This window comes from Chelonoidis abingdonii, chromosome 2 (assembly GCF_003597395.2).
Source record: "Chelonoidis abingdonii isolate Lonesome George chromosome 2, CheloAbing_2.0, whole genome shotgun sequence".
NCBI classification, from domain to species: domain Eukaryota; kingdom Metazoa; phylum Chordata; order Testudines; family Testudinidae; genus Chelonoidis; species Chelonoidis abingdonii.
In genome coordinates this window covers 286,950,029-286,970,403 of record NC_133770.1, presented here as the reverse complement: position 1 = coordinate 286,970,403, position 20,375 = coordinate 286,950,029, and the positions used below count along the sequence as shown (strand labels likewise).

The 20,375-nt window shown below is 44.5% G+C and overlaps 1 protein-coding gene across 5 annotated transcripts in view; it reads left to right on the top strand.

Annotated features, from left to right (window-relative positions):
* Positions 1-329: 329 nt before the first annotated feature.
* Positions 330-20,375, top strand: part of ST3GAL1 (ST3 beta-galactoside alpha-2,3-sialyltransferase 1) — a 140,137-nt gene continuing 120,091 nt past the window's right edge. For 2 of the 5 annotated variants that reach the window (XM_032773451.2, XM_075063266.1), the window contains exon 1: positions 342-603. The gene's annotated coding sequence lies outside the window, so the exon portion shown is untranslated. Of the gene's footprint in view, positions 617-20,375 lie in introns of all 5 variants that reach the window. The other 3 variants (XM_032773466.2, XM_032773461.2, XM_075063267.1) reach the window with 3 other exon arrangements.

Below are 20,375 nucleotides of genomic sequence, written 5' to 3'. Positions count from 1 at the left end.
TAGGACCCACTTCAAGAGATGCCTGGACTGGAAAATGCAGCAGGCAGGTATAAAGACTCAGCACATGAAAAGAGGAGAGTTGCCGCTCACACCCTCTCCTCGGTCTCTGGCGCTCGCTCTTTCTGAGCCTCCCAGTCTCCGCTTCTTTCTCTCCCCTTCCCCCGCTTCCATCCGCTCCCTGTGCCGCCCCCTCGCTGTTTCTTCTCCCCGTACTGCCTCCCCTGCCTCTGTCCTTCTCACACTCTGGCTCAGGCTGAGGAGGAGCCGCCGCCGCCGTGTTTAGCGCTGTCTAATCCACGTGGCTCTGGAGGCGCTATATTAGGTGCACAGGAAGCTCTGCCGGGGAGAAGCTAAACTGGGGAGCAGGAGGCGGCGGCGGCCGGAGCAGCGACTCGCCAAGGCTCTACCCGCTCCCATGCGGGAGCTGCCTGCTCCGTGGCCGGCCCCTGCTGCTGCCCACTCCTGCTGCTTGGGAGAGACAAAGGGAGACGCGGAGGGAAGAGGCGGCGGCGCTGGGATCTGCCGCGGGCGCCGAGGAGCCCCCCAGGACCTGTGAGTGGCCGGTCGCTCGCCCTGCTGCGGGAGGGGCCCCGTCCTCTGCTGGTGCGTGTCTCCGGTGAGCCGCTGGGACCCGCAGCCTCCTACGCGGGGAGGGGAGCGAGGGGGCAGCACGGGATCCCGGGAAAAGATGGGGAGTTCCGAGCGGGAAAAGGCGCAATGGCTGGGCTGACACCCGAGGGCGCAGTGGCTGGGGTGACACCGGCGGGGCAGAAGGATCCCGGAGCAGGAGAAGCGTTGGCAGAGGGCAGGGCAGCCCCGCTGGGCACAGGAGGGCAGCGGGCTTGCTCTGCGCTCCGAGGCGCCCTTGTCTGCCCCACACTTGCTGGGGCAGGGCTGGCAGGAGCCCGCGGGGAATCTCCGCTAGCTGCCCGACTCCGGTAACGGGCTGGAGAGGCTACTCCGGCTGCGGAGGCGCGGCCGCCCGGTTGTCCGCACGTCTCTGATCCCGGAGGCTGCGGGTGGCCAAGCCCCCGGCCCTGCGGGGATCTTGCTGGCGCCCCGTGACTTCACCTGTAGCTCAGCGCCGCTCCCCGGGTCCCCCAGCTTGTGTGTGGGGCTGGGACTGAACCAGCCCCCGGCCGGCGCCGGTTGCCAGCTCGATCCCGAACCCCCTGCTTCATGGAGCAAGGGAGGGGGCTGTGCGCTTCTCCCACCGCAGCGCAGCGCGGGCTGCCCCCTCGCTCCCATCCCTCCTTCCTCATCCTTCGCAGCAGCCCCCTGCTCTCCCTGGCCTGCAGACTGGCTGGAGCCTGGCAGCAGCCACGCAGCTAGGGAGGGGGAGAAGCTGGTCCTCCGAGGGGCTCTGGTTTTGATCACTGCCGGCTGCTCAGTGTCAGGCAGAGGGGAAATGAGAAAAGTAATTCAACTCCCTGTGGCTTTGCTCTCTGGCGACTCGAGAGACCCAGGACACTCGCCTCTTGAACCATCCAGACGCGGTGTAGCCTGGCAGGCTGTTCGCTGGGTTTAGTTTGGCCTTTTCTGAAAACTTGCCCAGGAAGAACTTTTTTTTGTTTGTTTGCTCCTTGTCTGTAAATTTTCTGCCGGACTGTGTGAGCTGTGCATTGTTCCCCCTGCTCCTTCCAAAAAAGCTTTCTTAAAAGACGCCCACTTTCAGCCAGAGGGAACCACGCCAGGGCTCTGCAGTTGTTAATCCAGCAAAGAAGTTTTGAAAATGTTGGCAGATTGCCGCCGGGCCGCTCGCTGAGCAGATGGTTGCGCTGGTGGCTGTTGATATGGATAAATTAATAAAGAGACTTCTCGTGTTCATTTGGATGATCAGCAGCTCTTTCTGGTCACTGCAGGGCACAAGTTAACCTTGGGTTTCAATAGGAAATTCCTCTTGAACTGATTTCAGAGGGGTAGCCGTGTTAGTCTGTATCAGCGAAAACAGTGAGGAATCCTTGTGGTACCTTAGAGACTAACAAATTTATTTGGGCATAAGCTTTCCTGGGCTAAAACCCACTTCATCAGATGTATTTTTCACTCCATGCATCTGGTAAAGTGGGTTTTAGCCCACGAGAGCTTATGCCCAAATAAATTTGTTAGTCCCTAAGGTGCCACAAGGACTCCTCATTGTTTTTCTCTCGGACTAAGAGGACACTGGTGTTGGGAGGCTGTTTGGAAGTCTGTTTGGCTTTGTTTCTCTGTTTTTTCTACACCCAGTGAACAAGTATTTCAAACTAATCTGACACTTAATATGCCCCCTCACTCAAGAGAGATTCACCCTGGTGCATTTGCTAAGGTTAAATAGATTGCAAAGTATAGTGCTCCCTGTAGGTTGCCAGACTCATTGCTCTGCAAAAGCTCCTTATTTGGGGGTGGGGGAAGGGGGATTGTTTCTGTAAAAGTTAGGCTACTGGTAGAAGTGACCGCATAATTCAGGATTTGTCAGCCTTTCTGCTGTAAACGATTATTTCTGGGTGAAAACTGGCATACAAATATGAACAGTGTTTCTCTACTGAATTTTTATGGAAGGGAAGAGGATCAGGCATTTTCTTGTTATAAAGCTGATAGTCTTTGTGCTCTTAGGGGCCTGATCCTAGGCTCAAAACTCTCACTGACTTGATACCTTGTACAATTGGTTACTGAAGACCGTGGAGTATTTTGGGATTCCTTTTTGGGGCAAAGTAGTATAAATTCAAGTTAACTATACTAATTCAAACAGTTTTCACTTAGAAATGGGATTTGGCACACAATTAATAACATGAAGTAAAAATAATTAATGTTAAAGGTTAACAATTTGCCTGTTCTGCATGTTTTATTACTAGGGCCAAGATTTTGTCATAGATACTTTTAGTAAGTCACAGACAGGTCATGGGCGATAAAGGAAAATTCAGGGATGCTCAGGACCTGGTTTACACTGGGGGGGGTGTTTCAATCTAAGATACGTCAACTTCAGCTACGCTATTCTCGTACCTGAAGTTGCGTATCTTAGATTGAATTAAAATTACTTACTTCGCGTCCTCGCGGTGCTGGATCGACGGCCGCGGCTCCCCTGTCGACTTTGTTTCTGTCTCTCGCACTGCTGGAGTTCAGTAGTCGATGGGAGAGGGATCGGGGATCGATTTATCATGTCTACACTACACATGATAAATCGATCCCTGATAGATCAATTGCTACCCACCGATCTGGATACGACGTAGACGTACCCCTTGACTTTTACAAAAAATATCCATGACAAAAGGGGGAGCTGCAGAGTCCCCACACTGTGGTGGCAGCTGTGGGAGCTCTGGCTCAGAGCTCTGGGGGTCCCTCATCACCCTTGGCAGCTTAGAGGTCCAGGGGACCCCCCTCTGTCTATGGCCACCAGGAGTGGTGAGGGAACCTTGCAGCTCCCAGCTGCCGTAAGCAGGGCCGTCCTTAGGCATAGGCAACATAGGCAGCTGCGTAGGGCACCTGGAAATTTGGAGCACCACTGGGTCTTCGTGTCCACCCTCTTGTTTTCCTATCCCTGTTCTGACCCTTCCTGCAGACTCCCACAGATGGCTGCTCTAGCCTGGTGAGTCTTCCTTGGGAGGGAATCTAGTAGTTAAAAGTGAAAAGACCTCCAGCCTGCCAGACCTACTAGCACAACATTGAAACTGTTAAAGAGACATTCAAGGGGTAATAAAGCCATTTAACAGGCATTTGCCAACCCCAAGGTATATACTGACAGGTTTCAGAGTGGTAGTCCTGTTAGTCTGTATCAGCAAAAACAAGGACGAGTCCTTGTGTCACCTCAAAGACTAACAAATTATTTGGGCATAAGCTTGTGTGGGCTAGAACCCATTTCATCAGCTGTCACACGAAAGTTATGCCCAAATTAATATTTTTATGGCTGTCAGTTTCTGACTTTACTACAAGAAACATTGGCATTAATGTAATATTTACACGAACATGTCCAGTCTACAGGAACCTTAGTTAAAAATTTGCTTTAAAAATATGTTCATTGTGGAGCTGCGTGAATGATTATAAAATCACATTTCTAAAAAATGCTTGGCATTAGAGTTTAGACACAATCATCTTAGCCTTAAATGCGTGATCTTGCCAGACAGGACAGTTTTTTAAATAAATCCTTCAAAAGACCCTCCCTTATCTAAAATACACATTTAATTACTATAGTTAAAAAAAAAAGTACTTCCAAGTCGTTCCTGTCCTTTCTGTCCATCCCTTTCACCACCTCTCCCCCGGACTCCCCACTGAAAGAGAGCCCTTAAAGGGACAACAGTCCTTCCCTTCCAGATAGCTGGACAAAGAGTTTCCCTTTCTTTACTTCTGACTATCCGATGAACTAGTTTTAAAAGAACCCTCCAGCAAAATCAGTACCTTAGTAAGACATAAAATCCTTGTTATACCTAAAATCTTTGGAAACATATTTTTTTAAAGTTGGTGAAATTTCATAACCATGTCTCTTGTTATGGAGATCACACAAAGTAAATTACTGTTCCCTTTTTCTAAAAGCAATGACCATTGTTATGAACACACTAAACCTTTCTGATTAATTTAAAAGAATGTCTTTGTTTCAGTGAGTTCAATATGTAGTAATCTGGAATGCTGGCTTAAGGTCTGAGTACATTTAAAATATAAATTCAGCTTAGAAATACGGATTAAGAAAATGTAAAACAGAGAAGAGCTGCATCATGTATTCCATTATATGTAATGTTGTATTCAACAGGACAGCTGACTCACCCTTACTATGAAGTTTTTGCAAATAAATTTGACAAACTTCAGGGCATATCAAAAAACCTGTGACTGACATTTTTTATTCCCAAGTTTTAGTGCTTTTAATTAGGTACTTTCTTCATGTCTATTCTGCATGAGGGAGAGGGTATGGGAGTCTCTGTGGGGAACTGTTACTCTCCACCACCATGAGGCAGGCTGGGCATCTCATTATCCTTTGCTGTCAAGTCCCTCCTCCCCCTTCCCCACCAGGCTGTGAGCTTGGGCTGCCATCCAGCATAGGGGCACCAGTTTAATAATACTGCATAGGGCCCCATAAATCCTAAGGACGGCCCTGGCCGTAAGTCACAGAGGTCTCTGGAAGTTGTGGATTCCATACCCTTCACGATAAAAGGAATAGCTCAGTGGTTTGAGCATTGGCCTGCTAAACCTAGGGTTGTGAGCTCAGGCCTTGAGGGGAGCCGCTTATGGATCTGGGGCAAAATCAGTACTTAGTCCTGCTAATGAAGTCAGATGTCTGGGCTTGATGACTTTTCAGGGTCCCTTCCAGTTACGAGATAGGTATATCTCTATATGTTTATGGGGAGGGATGGCTCAGTGATTTGTGCATTAGCCTGCTAAACCCAGGATTGTGAGTTCAATCCTTAAGGGGGCCATTTAGGGATCTGGGGCAAAAATCTGTTTGGGGATTGGTCCTGCTTTGAGCAGGGGGTTGGATTAGATGACCTCTTGAGGTCCTTTCCAACCATGATATTCTATTCTAAAATCACAGCCTTATTTTTTACGTGTTGGAGATTCTTTTCTACAATGAGCACATGTTCCAAATCCTTAACAAGACCAGTTCTAGTCTTGGCATACATTAAAATCTTGTGTGTGGGTCTAATATGCATTTTAAAGAAATGTGTGCATATGTACCATATATATTGAAATTACTCATGTTCATATAATACTCTTAAAAGTGTAAATTATATATTTGCCTACAGGCTGTCATACTGTCTGGAGTGGTTCACGTCTGAGATCCAACCTCAGTGCAGACTGTCAAAAAGCAGGGCAGACTCCCAAAGCTGGCTGTATGTTTTATAATGAGATTTCACCAACCTAGTAACAAATGTGAACACCTATAACAGGCTTACCATGGATCCACCACCAGTCCCCTTGCGCATTCCAGTCTATCAAGAGACCAGTCACTTACTCCAGGTCAATTTGTACCTCAGATCTCATGCCAAAGACAACGTTTGTAGCCAATCCTATAGTAAACCAACTAAGGATTTATTAACTAGGAAAAAGAAATGAGTTATTTACAGGTTAAAGCAGGCAACATATACACACAAATGAGTACAGTCTATGGTTCTAAAAGATGACTGAATCTGTCAGCAATGAATGTCTTGTAGGGCTAACCAGGTTGACCCTGGGGATCTCTGCTTTCATTTCAGAGCTTCAGCCCTATGATAGTCCAAAGAACAAAGAGATGAAAGAATTTTCATATCAGATATCTTTATTTTCTTCTTCCAGAATTCAAGCCGATTGGATGAGCTTTCTGGCACATAACACCTTTACGACCCAGTCTTTGTGTCAAGATGTTTCTCAATATTCCACTTATACCTTGACTACAGTACAGATTACTTCAGTATAACCCTACATCACTCAAGGGTGTGGTTAATCCAACCATCTGAGCAACATAAGTATATCGACCTAAGTAAGCACTGGTGTGGACAGCACTGTGTTGGTGGGAGAACTTCTCCTGCAGACATAACTCCTGCCTCTGCGAGAGACGGTAGCTATTAATCTGACGGGAGAGCTCTCTCCTGTCGGCTTAGAGCATCTTCACTAGAAGCACTGTAAGTGCTCTAGTGTAGATTATAGTGTTAGTTCTTAGTCTTTCTTGTTGGGCGAGAGAACCACTCCTCCTAGCTGGGTTCACAAGTTTACAGGAGGCATTTTTACAGTTGTAAAGCAAAACTTATGTATTACCTTGTAGCATGGGGTACAAACATGACAAGTACAATTAACACATGCATCAACTTAGAAGCATTTTATAGAGTCTAAACACTAAACACCTCTTTACAAGTCACACCTATCTTAAACAATACTAACATACAGGTGAGCTGGTCAGGTTTCCAGCTATGAATGTGTCAGTGCTCAGCTGATACCTACAGCCTTGACAAGAGGAGTCTAGTTTACCATTGTCACACGGGACACACATTTTAAAGGGGAAAAAAACCTAATTGTAGATTAGAGAAAGATTGGAAGGGTGAGAAATTTCTTTTTTTAGTCAATTTTTATAAGCTCTAAAATTCTCTTTAAAAGGGAAAATAACTTGGAATTTCTTATCTTTTTTTTTTTTCTGCTGAAGTTTAAAGATGGACACTTTATCTGTGATCCCGTACTGGGCTCCTTTATATTAGTGTTTGTACAAAATGATGCAAGTTAAAGACGAAGAGTCACCTTTAGCTACACATTTCCTGTCTCCTGGGAGTGTGCCACACATGCACTTGGCTGATCTTTTTTGGTATTTTATTTGCATATCTGTAACTGAGTGGGTGGCTTTGTATTAAGCATCTGCTTTGAAAAACTGTACCTGAAATATCTAGTTGCTACTAGCCCGTGTCAGCCCATGTCTACTGAGGTAGATAAACTGAACCTTACCCAGTTTATAGGACCTGATCCAACACTCGGTGAAATTGGTGAGTCATGAGCAGTATGATGTTGTGTTGTCCCTGTGGAACCATGGCGACACTAGACGAATCTTGGTGTACTTTGCCAAACCTTCCCCCAGACACATACTATTGTGCTTTTGGCTGTTTGTCCGCAGAAATGGCTACACTAGTGTCCTCTCTACTCTGGTCTGGAAACTTAAGTGTTTAAACAAAAATGTAAACAGTTTGGCTGGGCATTGACAATGGGGGAGGGGGAAGAGAAAGAAGTGTGAGTGGCACAGTCTTAGATGTGGCACAATCTACAGCTGAGCTTCACTGATATGCGGGTGGTTTTCCTCTTTTTACAGCAAGCTAACAGACGCACAATAGCTATCCTGCTGTAAAATCCTGAGGGGAGACAAGACACTGGTAGCTTTCACCAAGAGGTTGCACTATACTGCTTATCCCCCACCCTCAGTTTGCCTAATTTGCCCTGGGCACTACAGCTGGATAACTGTGAGGCCTTGGTTATCTTGCTGTAGTTAAAAAACCAAAACCCTGTTTGTTTCAGCAAAGACAAACTGTCTCTGTGGGGAACTTATTCCAGAATAATGTAGGGTGTGACTTTACAGCACCGTGGTTATTTGGAATATCACTTCTTATTCTGGAATAAGCGTGTCCACATGGGGAGTTATTGTGGAATAGGTTAGGCAGCTTCCCCATGTAGACAAACCCAAAGCCATATAGCCAGTTTTTACTGGGAGGTAAACTTGGCATGGTCAGCCATGGGTGAGGAAGTAGCACTGCCTCACCTAGTTACCTCAAGGTCAACACAAGTGATAGTTCAGGATTTTACAGTGTGACGATGTGGTTCTGGCGGGACCCAACTGAGAGTGCCAAATCAGGACCAATTGCTTAAACAGGGCAGTCACAGCCCAAGGCTGGGGTTTTCCACCTCTACGGCAAACCAAACCAGCCAGACAAAAAGGACTTCGTTTCACCCCACCGGTAACCGCAAGTCACACAAGCAATTTCCTTAGACACTCCAGTCTCCCAGTATCACCACCAGTTCCACACGTCCTGGGATGAATGGTTATGAAAACAACACCCCAGTAAAAGAAAAAGGTTCTCTCGATCCCAAAGGACCAAGCCCAGACCCAGGTCAATATACACATGAGATCTTACCCAAATCACGCTGTAGCCAGTCCTTTAGAATCTAAAATCTAAAGGTTTATTCATAAAAGGAAAAAGATAGAGATGAGAGCTATAATTGGTTAAACTGAATCAATTACATACAGTAATGGCAAAGTCCTTAGTTAAGGCTTGCAGCAGTGATGAAGTAAACTGCAGGTTTAAATCAGGTCTCTGGAGTACATCCCCCGCTGGGATGGGTCATCAGTCCTTGTATAGAGCTCCAGCTTGCAGCAAAGTCCCTCCAGAGGTAAGAAGCAGGATTGAAGCAAAATGGAGATGAGGCCTTTGCTTATATAGACTTTTCCAGGGTAAGAACACTCCTTTGTTCTACTGTGGAAAGTTACAGCAAAAGGAGTTTGCAGTCCATGGGCAGTTTCTGCATACCTTGCTGAGTCAAAGGCGTATCGCCTCCTCTCAATGGGTCAGTTGTGTAGGTGATGGTCCTTAATGGGCCATCAAGCAGGCTAAGCTGAGCTGACACCAATAGTCTGGGGTGTCACCCAGAACTGCAGCACCAATTAAAATACAGACAGTACACAGCCAATATTCATAACTTCAACTACAAAAATGATATAACATACAACAGCATAATCATAACCAGTAACCCGTAACCTGGTCTTAGACACTTATATGACCCCCTTTACATAGGATTTGGTGCCACTACAGAACTTGGTTGCAACCCATGTTCTAGATGTCCCAGTTTATATAATAACGTCACATACAGTGAGAACTTTCACAGGTTAGTTACCGCAGTGTTTAAAACAAAACTTTGTGATCCACACAGCTGGAGAAACCCCGGATAAAGGGATACAAGTTTAAAAACAAACAACCCTCCCTCATCTGAATCTGTTTTTTTGCTGCTCTGCGTATCCTCTAGATCACTGTGAGAGAGATAAGAGCTGGAAAATATAGTTCTTTTTGGTTCATGCACTTTGTGCTTTTGACAACACTTTGAGCTTCGTCAGTTTAACTGCTTTCCCCGCAGAGTAAGTTTTCCAGCGGTCGTGCGTTTTTCCCTACACCAACCAAGAGAGCAGAACAATTAATGTTACTACCATAAAATGCAGGGGGACTTGAGGAGTCCAGTGTTCGTGCCTGAAACTACTTTAAAGTATCTTTTTTTTTAGAAAACTGACTGTGTTAATAGTGTTTACTTATGGTTCTATATATTCTCCTTTCTTACTGAGTGTAAATGAGAGGAACTCATGATAAATTCATGGAGGATAGATCCACCAATGGTTATAACTAGGATGGGCAAGGATGGTGCCAGCCTCTGTTGCCAGAATCTGGGAATGGACGACAGGGGATGGATCACTTGATGATTACCTGCTCTATTCATTCCCTCAGGGCACCTGGCACTGGCCACCGTCGGAAGAGAGGATACTGGGCTAGATGGACCTTTGGTCTGACCTAGTAGGGCATTCTTATGTTCTTATTGAAGCTGCAGACATTTCTGTAAAACTGGTGTAAGGGAGAAAGAAAATAAGCCTTCTGGTTGTAGGGTAGCATAGACAAAACCTCTGTCTTGTAGTCAGTAAGGCACTCTGAGATAAAAGGTGCTACATAAACATAAGATTAGCTGCATTTAGGCTACGTCTACACTGCACGATTAATTCGAAGTAGTTTAAACCGATATTACAAAACCGATGTTATAAAATCGGGTTTGCGCGTCACAGTGCAATCACAAAATCGATTGCTTTGCGTCCCTGGTCCAAGGCTACCATCGATTTAAGGAGCGGTGCACTGTGGGTAGCTGTTCTCAGCTATCCCATAGTTCACTTCCGTGTTGAGAGCACAGTGCCTGATGGGGCAGAAACATTGCCCCGAGTGGTGCTGGTACAGCCTCACCCCTCCTTTGTGAAGGCAGCAGACAACCCTTTGGCGCCTTTTCGTAGAGTGCATTGAGCAAACGCCATAGCACAGCATCTTTCCCTTTTTTTCACTGGTGGGGGGGGCGGAATAACTGAGGGGCTGTTCCTGAACCACGCCAGACACTGTGTTTGAACCTACAGACATTTGGAGCTCAGCCAAGAATGGAAATAATTTTCAGAGACTGCTGTGGACTGTGGGATAGCGGGAGTCCTCAGTACCCCTCCCTCCCTTCATGAGCGTCCATTTGAGTCTCTGGCTTCCGTTACGCTTGTCACGCAGCGCTGTGTATCCTGCAGTTTTTTATTCAAACGCTTTGGCATTTCGTGTTCTGTAACGGAGCAGGATACAACAGATTTGTCTCCCCATACAGCGATCAGACCTAGTACTCCCGTACGGTCCATGCTGGAGCTCTTTTGGATTTGGAGACTGCATCGCCAGCCGTGCTGATCAGAGTCCACGCTGGAACAAGCAGGAAATGTAATTCAAAAGTTCGCGGGGCTTTTCCTCTTTACCTGCCCGCTGCATCCGAGTTCGGATTGCTGTCACAGAGCGGTCGTGGTGCACTCTGGGATACCGCCCGGAGGCCAATAACGTCGATTTCCGTCCACACGAACCCTAATCCGAGTTATCACTATCGAATTTAGCGCTACTCCTCTCGTTTGGGAGGAGTTCCGAAAATCCGTTTAAGGAGGCGGTAAAATCGATATTAATGACGACGTCATGTGAACGGATACAGCGTTAAATCGGTATATCGGCCATTAAACCGATTTAAAGTCGCAGTGTAGACCTGGCCTTGGTAACAGTCATCTTTCCTGATGTTTCAGTTGGTCATTTTGTACACACTGTATTTCAAATAGTGAGTAGTTCCAAAGACCGCGCTGAAGTAGAAATGTTCCCTTTAAAGATAAGAAAATGCCAGCAAGTTCACCTCTCAGTTGCAAACATTTAACATTCTATTAACTTTGCCACTTGCTAGAGTCATTGACAACAATGACTTTGGAGAGCTATGAATACATTTTATTTTCTTGTTCCCAGTTCTGTAAAATTGTTTGTTTTTAATCTTTACGCCCTCACTGGTATTGAGTAAACCTTTCTTTTGGCCACATCTTACTTCCATTTGCTCCTCTCTGCACCTTTGTAGTAGGAAGAAGCATTGATCCAAGGCTGCAATCCTTGGTAGATTGTAGCACAGAGGGTAGATGGAGCCGGCACAACCAACATGTAAAAAGCAGCGTGACAGCACAGACAGAGGGAAATCTTGGCACCCAGCCCTCTCTTCGGTGGATATTTTCTCCGCTTTAACCCAAACGTTAAAAAAATTATCTGTTTAATAAAGCATGAGTGGTCAGATATTTAAGAAATGAATAGAGTGTCCTTAAATAGCATGATTGTTATTTAAAAAGGTATTTTCTCAGTTAGCAAAAGGCTATGAATCTTGCAATAAAGAGTAAGTAGCTTTAAATTAGCTCATTTTCAGTTTTGCTTTAAAACTATTAACAACTGGACTAAGTTAAAAGGAAATAGAGTGAAGAGTCTTCATGCCTGGTAGGTTGCCCTCAAATGAATTGTTTGTTTTGTTTGTTTTAAAGCCATCCACAAAGGGGCCTGAGGTGCATCTGGAGCTCTTACTTGAAACCCCCAAGAGGATGTGTGGTTTTGTGAAAGAATTACTATTGGATCCAATGCTTTCTTCTCTATTCCACAATTAGACAGACATTATGAGTCAAATTCAAACTGAGTTAGTCAGTGGATTGGCAATTTAGCTCCATAATCCAAGGACCCGTAACATCCTGGAGAGAACAATTTATTGCAAAAGAAGAACACTAGTGATTTCTTCTAACCTGGGATACATTGATCTGTGTTGGAATTTATGCACTTCCTCATTTTTCATTTCGAATTGTGATAAATAAAAGATTTATCTGCCCCTGATTGAGGCATGTGTGTCTATATAACTTTCAAATTCTGAACCCAACATGCCTCCATGGTCCTAGATGCTAAGTCAGAAAGAGGTGCGATGGAGTTGGAACTTCTCACCTTATAATAATACAGTCCTATTGTGATTAGACACCTTAGCTAAGTCATCAGAATGGAATCAATGACCTATTCAGAGACATCATTTTAATGTGGTCATTGCTGTCAGAAACTTGCCAACCTGCTTTGCTTCTCCTGTCTAGCAAGTCAGTTGCTATTTTATTCTGTATAGGTTCTTCTACTGTGCTCATCACTGCAGAATCTGAGCACCATCTAGTAATGCAGTAAGCAACATCTGCCACATTTGTTCTCTCCTCCTCCCCCCAGTGGGAGAAGTGTGTGCAGTGAAGTCTTATACACCTCTAGCCCAATATAATGCTGTCGTCGGGAGCCAAAAAGCTCTTACCGCGTTATAGGTGAAATTGTGTTATATCGAACTTGCTTTGATCTGCCAGAGCGCATAGTCCCGCCCCCCCGGAGCACTGCTTTACCGCATTATATTCGAATTCATGTTATATCGGGTCGCGTTATATTGGGATACAGGTGTAATTATTTTTTAAATTCCCAAACAGTTTATACTTCTGCGCACTGCTCTGTTTTTGTTAGAAAAAGCAACATCAAAGACATGTGCCTTGCATGTAGAGCAGAAGGTGGTGAGTCCTTAATTCCTGTAGGTTCTGCTGTTAGAAGTGTCCTTTTGGCATTTTGTTGGGGCACATAAGCCTTTTAAAGATATTTTGCTGACTAACAAAAGTTGGGCATGTATTTTTTCCCCATCTACATCCAAATGCAAGCAAAGAATTTCTCTAATGTAATTACTCACTGTGTACTTGAATTCCCTTGACTAAAGGCGAAATTGCACAACAAAGTCAAAGTCTGGAAAGCAGCAGGGATATTTGTTACAAATCTGCTTGCGGTATGTGGGTTTTATTAGAGATGAAGAGAAGTCTTGCAGTTAAGGCATTGGACAGGGACTGGGGAGATCTGAATTGAATTCATAGATCTGCCTCTGACTTTGTGTGACTGAGAGAGGCAACTAATCGCTCTGGGTACATCTAGGCTGCAATAAGATCCACAGCACAGCGGCCACTGGTTTGGGTCAGTTGACTTGGGCTCATGGGGTTCGAGCTATGGGGCTACAAAATTGCAGTGTAGACATCTGGGCTCGGACTGGAGTCTGGGCTCTGGGATGGGAGCAGGGTAGAAGGTCCCCGAGCCCAGGCTCCAGCCCAAGCCTGAACATCTATACTACTATTTTTAGCCTCGAGCCCCATGAGTCCAAGAGAGCTGACCCGATCTCTGAGATTGGGTTTTTTTTTTTTTTTATCATCACATTGCAGACGCTCACAGTGTTTTAGTTTCCCAGTTGTAAATCAGGTATAATAATGCTTTGGTGTATCTTACCTATTTTTATTATGAGCTCTTTGAACTGGGATGTTTTCTGCTATGTGTTTGTACAGCCTCTTGGGCATTGTGCCCCAGTGTCGAAGCTTTCTCATAGACGCTTGTTATTTCTTCCATCTTCTTTGATACTTTTTTTTTTTTTTTTTAATGCCCACAATTATCTATTTACAACTCGTGTCTGCCACTTGCAACATGTACAAATTACCACGCTGGACAAGGTGGAGGCTAGAAAGCCCCTGTCCCTTGTGACAGATTGTGCTCTATGGCCAGCGTCAGAACCTCCTGCCACGTAGAGGAAGGCCAAATCTCCGAGACAGTGATGAGGTCTAGCAAGACCTCCAGAAATTCAGCATTCCCACTCACAACAGGGAAAATCCTGCTTGCTATCACTGCAGAGAGCCAACAGAGAAGCCAGGCTGAGGCTCACAGGCAAGCCAGGAAGCAGAATGTGCTCCAGCCTCCCTCTGGCCAGGGGATCTGTAGCCGATATGGGAAGGTTTGCACTCGTGCCTCGGGCTCTTTCCCATACCATTGCTAAGCACCACTGATGGACTGACTCTGTATGAGGACTCCTTCCCTACTGAGTGTACTCCCACTGATTCAGGTGGGAGTGTAGCATGAATAAAAACACGAGGAATGGAGCAGAACTGAAGCTACTTTAGGTCAAATGCACAAAAGGGTGCACTATTAATGGGTTTTGGAGGGCCTGCTAATCTTAAAGGATTAATTGTCTGAGTTGAACTCCGTCCCTGAGTAAAAATGGCTGGAACAGCAGATTAAACAGGAAATATGGGCTGGTAAAAGCATTGAATTAGGTCTGGCTTTAATTCCTGCCTCTTCCGCCATTTGTGTCCTTGGGCAAGTCATTTCATCGGTCTCCATTCTCTTAAAATGTGGAGCATAATATCTGCTTTGTCTGTAGCAAGCGTAGACCAAGGACGTTGGAACAGTTTTTATAGTGGGGGTGCTGCCATTGAACCAAACTGTAAACCTTGTCTATAATGGAAACTTCTTCAAGCCAGGGAGCGCTGCACCCCGAGCACCTCTACTTCCAGCACCTATGGTGTAGACTGTAAAATCTTTGGGAGAGAATTTCTCTCATTGCTGCCGTTTTTTGTAAAGTTACACTTTAAAAAATCGACAATTAGAATAAGCCCCTGATATCGGGGGGAGGAAGGGAAGGGAGACTCTGTGCAGCACCCTAAGAAAAAGAAAGTGTAGTTATTGGCCTTTCAGTGCATTGTACAGTATGTACAGATACCGCGATGGGAGCTGTTGAACAGAGCACCTGTTAATAATGGAAAAGGTCAGTATGCACCGTTCTTGTCTTGAGGCTGTAACTTAAAGAAATGGACCCCTGCTGCTGCTACCCAATGTAAAGGCTTACTCTCCCAATGCAGTGATTCTCACACACTCCTCTAAGAAGGTGCCTTTGTCCATTATCCCATGCACCAGACATTCAGTCCTAAGCTGTACCAAGCTGACCAGCTGAAAAGAGGAGTGAGGAACAAGGTGGATGCAAATGTTAACATCAAATAATTTTTAATAGGATTTTTTGACTTTCTCAATAAAATTGTGTTTTCTTTTAGCAAATAAACCTGGTTAAAATGAAATCTAAATTTAGTACCAACTATGTTAAGGCCTAAACTTATTATAATGTCTTAAAAATTTTAAATAACAATAAATATGCTGAATCCATGAGCTTCTTTAAAAACTTTTGAGTTAAAGGCTGCTTTTCTAAATAAAGATGTTTGTCCTGATTCTAACTTTTGTGGTCAAGCTTTATAAATATGGCACAATAGGTCATCTTAAGTAATGTAGGTGATTGTATCATTTTCAGCAGACTTAGGTGAGTAGGAACTTAAGCTCCAGTTACTTTCACTTAAGCATATTAGAAAATTTTCCCAAGCTGACCAGAAATCATTAGTTTACTGAACTGATTACAGTTAATCCCTCTCTTTTTTTAATTAAACTATTTAGTTGTAAATGTGAAACATGTTTTTGTAAGAGAAATTTACGTATTCAAAACATTCAAGGCTGTTTTGTTTAATAAAAATTTTATAATCTGTTTTGTGTTTTTAATTAAATTTTAGTTACCATCCCAGTGAGCAAAAAGTTAATTACCTAGTAAATGAGTATTGTTTGCCATTTTCTCACATACTAAAAATATACAATTAACAAGAATCTGAAAATATTAAGCTGTATAATTGCTTGAATAAATATGCATAGTCATAGTTTACTCTCTTAGATAGCAAAAAGGTGTACCAAACGTAGTGCACAGGTTCTCTTCAGTTGTAGATCAACATGTTTTAATGGTTATATCAGCCAGTGCGAATGTACCTTTTTTTGGAAAATAACTGAAGTACAAATGGAAAAGTTGACTTAAATGAAGACTTTCCACTTGGTGATTTAAATCAATCCACCCTGATGAGGAAAAAGTTGGCACTAGGCCACCTTTCTTTTCCCTGATCCTAGCTCAGCTGGAGACAAACAGTCCCCAGTGTAATCTAGAGTAGCCCTACAGCTGCTCTAAAATATGCTGTCTGCATCCAGCAGCTGCAGTGGTTGAGGACCTTGCAGATAACTGTGCACTCCACCCCCAGCAAGACCCCTGCCCATCTTCCATGCACCCTGTGCAGAGAAAGGAGGTTAACAGTGATGTAGAACTGGTTACACCAGCTTTGTGCAACCCTACAATTCCTTTGGTAAGGAGAAATCCTTGTCTGTTCCTTCAGGGCAGCTTTCTGCAGCAGGGGAGGAACTAGCACTGAGAACTGAGCCCCAGGTATTAAATTGGATGCACATTTTAAAAGGTCTCCAGACTAACTAAATAATATGGTCATTTTCCAGGGATTAGTGAGCTATTTTTTTTTTAATTTAGCTCTCTAGTGCATAACAGAAGAACAAAGGTTGCTGCTTTTAAAGAGTATTTAAACTGATAAATCATTCTTGGGACTTGTCTTTTTAACCAATGCATTATACTTACATTTCTGAAATGTCCTTAGTGTTGGCATACCAGGCTGTATAGCAGCTCAGTGAAGAATATAATAAATGCATCAATTAAATCTGAAAAAAATCCTTCAGTTCATATAACCCTAACAGGGAACAACATTGCCTAAATTCCAGTTTCTGATGTGAATCAGATTCCTTACCGATGGGCCCAGTTCCCTGCAAGCTGCGCATACCTGGACAATGTCCTGAGCAGTGACTCGGGTAGGGGGGCCAAAGCAGTGGTCCCTCCTCTAGGGCCACCAGCAGGGGTTGAGACCTGCCCCCATCTGAAGCCACAAATGTTGGAGGAGCAGGCAGCCGCCAAGTTCTCCCACCTTCCTGGGGGTGGTGAGGCTCAAGCTTCGACTTTCAGCCCTAGGGTGGCAGGTGGCAAGCTCCGGCCCTGGATCCTGGCTGCAAGTGCCAGCCCTTGGCTCACCACATGCACACATCAGCCCTGTTCCCCTACTGTCTCCCTGCTCACTTCCCCAACCAGGGCTTAATTTGTTCTCTGGCTTGTCAGAACTAGGTAAGTCTGCTGGGAATACCACTTTTCACAGCCTCCCAGTTAGCTGGTAGGTCTGCTGTGAAAGGTGATATTGACAAACATACAAATATTACTTTTTGCAGCAGCAGACTTACTAGCTAGCAAGACTTTATAAAAGCAAAAGAAACAACAACAAAAAAGATAAGCATGTGCAAAGGACGTTATTTGTGTTTCTATTCTGTTTAGGTCCAGTAAAGAATAGATACAACTGTACATTTATTTTTTTTTTGAGTCTGCAAAAAAACCCTCTACATAAATAAATTACAATTATTGGAACATGCATATGTGCATATTTGTTTGTTTTTCCTAAAGTTAATTAAGTATTTTAGGAAAAATTGTCAGAGCGGACACCCGCAAGAGTTAATGGCCACACTCTGAGGCCACCACAATATTTATTGTGAGAACCCCTGGATTATAATATGCAGCAGTATGGTTCTTTGCCGTGAATTCCCTCCAGCAACCCACTGTGCCTACAACATGCGCCCTTTTAAATCCTCTTAACAGTGTCTTTCTTCGTGGTCTGTTGGATTCCAGTACTCCCATCTATGGGCTTGTCTTCACTGCAGAGTTAACTTGGGTTATGACCCTAACTGGAGTCCTGTCCACACAGGACCATCACCCTTAACTTGAGTGTGGCGATGCATTTATAACTTGGCCTGTCAGAGAGAGAGAGAGTGTGTGTGTGTGTGTGTGTGTGTGTGTGTGTGTGTGTGTGTGTGTGTGTGTGTGTGTGTGTGTGTGTGTGTGTGTGTTTACAGCTAGAGGTAGCACAACTCAGTTGCTAACCCAATTGCTCTGTGCTACATGTGTTATTTTACAGTGTCGCTGCTCTCAGTCAAGATGATTTAACTCAAGTGCAGATAACTTGTGTTTCTTCTGCAGTGGAGATGTAGCCTATTTCAGACGAGAAGGACCCATTCCATTTTTTGGTCTATAATTCAAAGTAGGTTTCTTCATTCTTTCTTACTACAAATAAAATGTGGTTACAGTCAGAAAAAATGACTGTCAAAGCAAAACCTCAAGGATTTCTCTTTGTGTCAGTGACTTCCAAATCAGACCTGCTAAATTTACTAGACAAAAGAACTTGCTTGTTTCCAGTCCTACAAATGCAAATGAAATCCAAAAATCAGTCTGCTTTTTTCTGTCTCTTACACTGAAGCCTCTTTACTGGTGTCAATCAAATTTGTCTACTACTAATGCTGATGGTGTGTAAGGCCTATCATCTTCCAAAGAACAAGCTAGTTCACGTTGCTGTTAATAGGAAGTGGCACTGTAAGGTTAGCAGAAATGTTTCTAGAACTGTGTAATTTTAACAGCCCCTAACTGCACTGCAAAGGTTATGGCATTATGGGAGAACTTACCTAACTGTTTCTCTGCAGCGTGTACTATTCTAAAGTGATAAAATAATTTACAAATGCAATGTGGAGATCAAGGGGAGAGGGAAGTGGTGCTGGTCTTCTGCTGTCATAAATATGTTATGTATATTAACATAAACAGACCCTTAGAAAAGCTTTCTCTTCTTACTTGTATATGTGGAAGGGGGAGTTCAAATACAAACCAACCCTCTTAATAAGACACCCTCTCAGAAGTGGAAGACATTAATCCTCTGTAATGAACTTGGGAGGGCAAGGCTGGTGTGTGGTTTCTACTTAAACTGCATGAAGGACTGGATTACAAAAGCATAGGTTCCTTTGTTAATTTAAATCCTCTTTCTCGGCTATGCAGATAAACTGATCTAATTTGTGGTTCAGTCATGGGTTCATTTGGCACAGCACTGGTTGCTTGAGTTGTGCAGTCATGGGAATAGAGAGGGCAACATCCCTGCAGATAAAGCATTCTTTATGCTTTGCCACAAGAAACAAAATCTAAATGAGGAAACATTCACCTTGTAACTGATGATTTCGGACTCCAGAGGTGCATAAACTCTGCATGGGCCAACCTAGCCCTGCATTCTTTAATATACCAGCTATCTTGGCCTAAGTAGAAGTGATCATTCTGAAACCTCAGTACAACAATGCCTGGCTCTACCCTGTGAAGTACTGAATGTGTGATAGCACATACAGGTCTGATTCCTAATAAAGCTTAGAAGGGGGGGGGCGGAAAAACTGGTCTTGTCTCTTTGCTTCCTATCTCCTATTTCTTTCTCAGTTTCTTTTGCTACTGTCCAACATCTGTCTCCACTCCACTGATTCTCTTCACCCCAACCCCTTCAGACCATTTTTCCCTCTGCCCTTTCCACTCTGCACCCTTATTTCCATTCTTATTTGCATTATTAGTCCTCCCCTTATTCTCTTTGTGGACTGGTCTGTCTTTCACCTGCCATTGCAGGACCTAAATCTGCAAGGTGCTGATGTAACGCTTGCAGAATTGAACCTGTGGTGCTAAATGCATGAGACTCCCTATTGCATGAGCTAAAAGCCACATGACTCTTAGCTAAGGCTGTAGCAGACTCATCAGTCTCTAGATGTCTAAGTGCCACAGCACCACACCAAGCATGCCTGGGTTACTCTGAGTCCCCTCAATTCATTCTGAGGGCCATGAATGCTGAGAGTACCCAGCACTGGTAACACTCAGGTCAGGCCCATCTGTGGGAGGAAGGGCTTGTGGCAGAAGCACTCCAGTTAGGAGCATAGGCTTCTATTCTTGAATCATCCGACTTCCTGTCTGACCTCCCATCACCTCTCTGTGTTTCAGTTTTGCTGTCTGTTGGTAACTAACCTTCAGGGCTGCCGAGGCTAAATTCATAGTCCTTGTAAAATGCTTGAAAAGACTGTGAGGAAGGTGTGATGGCCACCCCCTGGCTTGAGACTGCAGGGGTTGACTGAGAAACCTCCAGCCCTGGAAGCAGAAGCTGCTACAGCTTGATCTAAAAGGCCAAGGCTCTGGGACTAGCTGTGGTAACAAGTCATAGATGTGCAGAAGGGACCCTGTAACACACACGCACTCACCAGTGGGTTACAAAGGCACTGCCACATTTAGCCTAACTTTATAGAACCATCTGCTTTCTCCTCCACTCAAGCAGCAATATGGCTGACTGTGCT